Here is a 6000-nt window from a genome sequence, read left to right on the forward strand (position 1 = left end):
TCCAGTCGGCCGGATTGGTGGTGGTCAGACATCTGAGGGTGGTCTCCAACTCCTGGTTCATTCGTTCGACTTGACCATTTGACTGTGGATGATAACCAGAGGTGAGTGAAGCCTTTGCTTCAAGAGCACGACAAAAATTTCTCCAAACCTGAGCAGTGAACTGTGGGCCTCGGTCAGAGAGGATGTCCATAGGTATACCATGTAATCTAAAGACATGCTTAACTAGGAGTTGAGCTGTCTGATAAGCCGAAGGCAGTTTTCTCAATGCCACTAGATGGCAAGCTTTAGAAAATCTATCTATGATGGTCAAGATAGTGGTCATACCTTTGGAAATGGGCAGGCCGGTGACAAAATCGATCGCTATGTGCGACCAGGGCCGTTTGGGAGTAGGTAAAGGTTGAAGAAGTCCGGAAGGAGGCTGATGAGAGGACTTATTCCGAGCACAAATGGGACAGGCGGAGACATAATCTTTAATGTCCTTTTGGACAGACGGCCACCAGAAACGTCGATTTACCAGTGCGACGGTTCTGCTGGTGCCTGGATGAGCTGAAAACTTTGCGGAGTGTAACCAACTGATGACACGAGCCCGAATAGCCGTAGGTACGTAGATCTTGTTGGGTGGGCCGGTTCCCGGATCGGGCTCAGATTGCTGTGCTTGCTTAACCAGGTCTTCGATTTCCCAGGTCACCATAGCTACCGAACAACTTGGGGGTAGAATGGGAGCAGGCTCCTTCTCAGAGTCGTCTGGGGAAAAAAGCCTGGACAGGGCGTCCGGCTTCACATTACGGGATCCTGGGCGGAAAGAAATGGATAAGTTAAACCGAGAGAAGAATAACGACCAACGTGACTGTCGAGGATTGAGTCTCTTAGCAGACTGGAGATAGGCTAGATTTTTATGGTCCGTCCAAACCATGACAGGGTGAACTGCACCCTCGAGCCAGTGTCGCCACTCCTCTAAAGCAAGTTTGATGGCGAGTAATTCTCGATCCCCCACATCATAATTTCTCTGTGTGGGAGACAGTTTGCGAGAGAAATAGGCACAGGGATGAGTCTTGTGATCACTCTCTGAGCGCTGAGAGAGAACAGCCCCTACTCCAGAATCTGAGGCGTCCACCTCGACAATGAACTGATTATTGGGGTCAGGTTGGATGAGAACGGGCGCGCTAGCAAAAAGACTCTTTAACCTGGAAAAGGCTTCATTGGCTGCAGGGGACCAGCTGAATGGAATCTTGGTTGAGGTTAGCGCAGTCAGGGGTAGGGCAGTTTGACTATAATTACGAATAAATCGTCGGTAGAAATTGGCGAACCCCAGAAATCTTTGAAGTTGTTTCCGGGTTGTAGGAGTGGGCCACTCTAGAACTGCTTTGATTTTTTCCTCCGCTGGCCTGACCTGTCCACCCTCGAGGACGTAACCCAGGAAGGATACCGATTGTTGGTGAAACTCGCATTTTTCCACTTTTACAAACAACTTATTTTCCAGGAGACGCTGCAACACCTGACGGACATGATTCCTATGTTCAGGTAGATTCTTAGAAAAGATCAAAATGTCATCGAGATAAACGAACACAAACACGTTAAGAAAATCCCTTAGGACGTCATTAACAAGAGCCTGAAAGCATGCTGGTGCGTTAGTTAACCCGAAGGGCATCACTAAATACTCAAAGTGGCCTAACGGAGTCTTAAAGGCCGTCTTCCACTCATCCCCTTCTCTGATGCGGAGTAAGTGATAGGCGTTCCTAAGATCTAGTTTAGTGAACACCTTGGCCCCTTGAACAGGCTCAAAGGCAGAGGAGAGGAGTGGCAGGGGGTACTTGTTTTTCACAGTGATTTGGTTCAGACCTCTGAAGTCGAGGCAGGGTCTTAATGATCCGTCCTTCTTCCCTACGAAGAAGAAACCAGCCCCTAAAGGGGAGGAGGAATGGCGGATTATGCCAGCTGCTAATGACTCCTGTATGTATTTCTCCAAGGCCTCCCTTTCGGGTTTGGAGATGTTGAAGAGACGACTGTTGGGCAAAGGAGCCCCGGGTAGCAGATCTATAGCACAGTCATATGGTCTATGGGGAGGCAGGGACGAGGCTTTAGTCTTACTGAATACTTGAGCCAAGTCATGATATTCAGCGGGGACTGAAGAGAAATCTGGTGGATCGGCTTCATAATTGTCTGCTGGTGGTGGGCCAGGCGGAACTGCGGAGCGGAGACAAGATGAATGGCAGGTTAGAGACCACGAGTCAATGTGTCGACCAACCCAATTAATATTGGGGTTGTGCTGTTGCAACCATTCGAAACCCAAAACCAATGGGGTACTTGCAGTGGGGAAAACATAAAAAGAGATGCACTCATTGTGGTTGCCTGAAACTGTTAGTGGGATGGGTTGGGTTTGGTGAGTAATCTGTGGCAGCACCTTGCCGTCAAGGGCTAAAACACGAAGGGGAGCAGGAAGAGGGACGGTCTTAATTCCCATCTGCTGCGCAAAACATGAATCCAACAAATTACGTTCACATCCAGAGTCTATCAAGGCGGATACTGGGACTGACTTATTATTTACGAGAAGAGATGCAGACAACAGTAGACGAGGTGAATTTATGGTTATTTGGTGGTCCGCCAGCTCCCTCGCCTTTACTGACGGACCTTGGCTTTTAACAGCAGAGGACAAAGGGAGACGAAGTGTCCCGCTTCGCCACAGTAGAGGCACAACTTGGAACGCATTCGGCGCTGCCTCTCTTCCTGAGATAATTTCGTGTGCCCGATTTGCATGGGTTCGGAGCCGGATAAATTTGGTGTGGGCTCAGCTGGGATGGCGCGACCAACAACAGGAAGAGGTCTGGGTTGAGTATTTCTATTGCCTCTCTCTTTAGTCCGGGCTTGGATCCTATTATCTAACCGGATGGACAATTTTATCAAGTCCTCCAGAGATTCGGGGTCATCTAAGGTTGCCAATTCGTCCTTAATGGGATCGTTTAAGGCGTTTAGGAATGCACTTTTGAGCGCAACACTGTTCCATCCTGAAGCGGCCGCTTGGATGCGAAAGTCAATCGAAAAATCAGCCACCGAACGTGGGCCTTGTCTTATTTTTAACAAGTCTCTTGAACTGAGAGCCTTATCTGTATCCTGATTGAAAGTCTGTTTGAACTCAGTTATAAACTCCAAAAAGGTGCAATTGTAGTCAGGGGATGAAGAGAACTTAACCTCTGCCCAGTCCAACGCGCGGTCTGATAGGTGCGCAATAATGTACGAAATCTTAGTGGAGTCGTGAATAAATCTAAGAGGAGAGTGATTGAACTGAAGTGTACATTGCATTAAGAAACCCCTGCATTTCTTTGGATCCCCATCAAACCTGGGTGGATTGGGCAACGGACAGTCGGAAAACGTGGGCTGGACTGGAGGAGCAGGACCTGGAGCTGAAGGTTGGGAAGGTTCTCCTACTGGATCTGGAGTCTGCGGAAAACGTGAGCGAAGAAAATCTGTTAGTTCAGCCAGGCGACTGTTGGTTTCAGCCTGTCGGTGACCCAGGTCTTGTAAGGCAGACTCATGCTTCTGTATAGATGCTTGTTGGTGGTGTTTCTGCTGGGTCTTCAGTTTGGCCAGAGTGTTCTGTCATGCTCGGTCTAATGTTTTTAGCCCACATGCAGAAACCCTCACAGAAAGATGGATGAAAAAGAGTGTTTATTGTAAAATACAAGAAATCAAACAAGGAAGCTCGACTAGGGAGGTCCGCGGGTCGGAGTCCGGGTGCGTCTGCACACAAGGGAATAGAGACGTCAAAATGGTTTCACAAGGGGGTAGGGAATGGCGATAATCACTGGTAGGGAGTACAGATATTACTTGGACAATCGGGTGGAGGAACGGGGTTCCAGTCAGTGGAGAGAGCTATGGAGGCAGGTAGGGAAAGAACCAGGCGGTGGAGGGTGGCAGGTCAGGTGTTTCCCCACAGGGAAGCAGTTGAGTCGGCAGCAGAGGCGTCACAGACGGGTTCTTCTGGACTGGTGGGCTTCAAAGGGTTCCTGAGGGTAAGGTCACGAGAGTAGGGTGAGAACCTGAACAGACTCGGGTCAAAACACAAGAAGATTTAGACAAATCACACTGAGGGGCTCGAGTACCAAAACTGGCAAACACTCTGGCAAGGAAGTGTTGGCTGTCTGCTGGTTATATACTGCTCCAAACGATGATTCCCCTCAGGTGTGGGTAGTTGGGAGTCTGCGGGCACGCCTCTCCAGCAGGGTGACCCGATGGCTCCCTCAGGTGGACTGGTGAAGTACTGAAAAGGAAAAAAAACTAATCCCCACCACCTGGATCCTAACAGATAGCATGTACACACACAAAAAACACACTTTAAAAAAACATTATTACTTTTGAAATATTCTGTAGTTGGTTTCTATTTAGTATCCACTATTCCTTACTGCCCTTTTCCTCTACTATTTAAAATTTTCCTTGAGCACTTAAATAATAAATACTTTCAATCACTAGCGTAGCAGTGCAGAAAACAAACAAGACCCTGTACTCTTCCTGGAAGGGTAAGTGCTGAAGAACTTTTTCAGTTATTTTGCATTCTGCTTATGGCAATATTAATTCCTATCTGACATTTTCCTGCACCTTCCCTACCCTCCGAGTTTATTTTAGTCCTAAGGCAGGTCAGGAGGAGCATAAAGGGAATGCAAAACCTTCTAATTAACACCAACAACTTGAGTGGTTCCACCTTGTGCATCTGATGAATGAATGAGCCCAACACCAGAAGGTGTCATGACTGGATTTTGTTTCTCTACCTAAATGCAATAATGGTAGAAAAATTAGGGCTAACATCTATGAATTCTCAAAACAGTCACTCAACTTGTCCTGAACTCTGACGATCAGATTAGAAAGGTTTTTTCATCGGACGCTGTAGAGACAAACCAAGATGATCTTCTGGGCTCTGTTGTTTAAAAAGCAAAGCCATGTAGCCATAGTAGCATCTACAATGTTAGATTTTAAAGAAATGTCAATCTCAAGTGTAGCAGGCAAGTGACCCTTTGTACAATTGTATTTGACCCTCATTATAATTTTGTGTTTTTATTATATATGGCCCACCGGTGTGTAACAATCATGCTACATATCCCAATAATGCAACAGCACCGCAGCTCATCGCTCAAGGCAAGAATGCACAAGCTGCACGTGTGGGAGAGTCAGATTCAACTAGGAAACATTCTTCATTGCCAAGTCAGCCCTGCTGTGTTCCCAAGTGCATATTTTGTACAATGAGTTCACGTGGCATTTGCTGACTTTGAAACCCAACAAAAAATAGCCTGGAACCGTTTTATAAACCATTTGCTTTTGTCGTGGAGAAAGCACCTGGAACCAACCAGCCTGCGCTTACAGAACTGCAGTACAGCAACTCACCCAGAGAGGGCAAAGAACGAGTCCCAGGGTCCTATGCCATTTCCCCCCCGGCCTTTTCATCCCTGTGAGAACGTCCCGAATCTGCCTCCAAGATGCATGCTCTGCATGTTTAGAGGTACCTGTGCAAGCAATTATTCTGTGTGATGAAAACGACACACAGAAGTCACCTCACTGAGTCCAGGGTTTTCATAGCTTTCAACACTGGCAATTAAAGAACTCGTCACTTAAGAAATTCACCTCAGAAAAATGTGGTTGTTACTCTATTGGTAAAAGCTTATCCAAGCTGCTTGTGAATTTTGCATTTACATCATGTTTCTGTGTAATTGCAAAAGTATTACGGATCCAATTGCTATTTAAAGAAGGTAGATGTCGGCAAAAGTTTGACATACCATCTGTTTTCAAGGGCATATCATTCTTCCCGTCTTCACACACGTGTGAAATTCACAACTGCTGCACCAACCTTTAATAAATCCCCTGGGCTTTGTTTTCAGAGAGGAATAGAGGTCAAGAGGGAAAATCAAATTAGGTTCTCATTTGATCGCGATAGAGGAGAAGAGCCTGCTCATTAAACAACCGAGCCTCCTGCTGCGGAGTCATTAGGGCCATGCAATAGGAATATAACTGGGAAGA

This window comes from Poecilia reticulata, chromosome 3 (assembly GCF_904066995.2).
Source record: "Poecilia reticulata chromosome 3, P_reticulata-male-v2, whole genome shotgun sequence".
Lineage (NCBI taxonomy): Eukaryota > Metazoa > Chordata > Actinopteri > Cyprinodontiformes > Poeciliidae > Poecilia > Poecilia reticulata.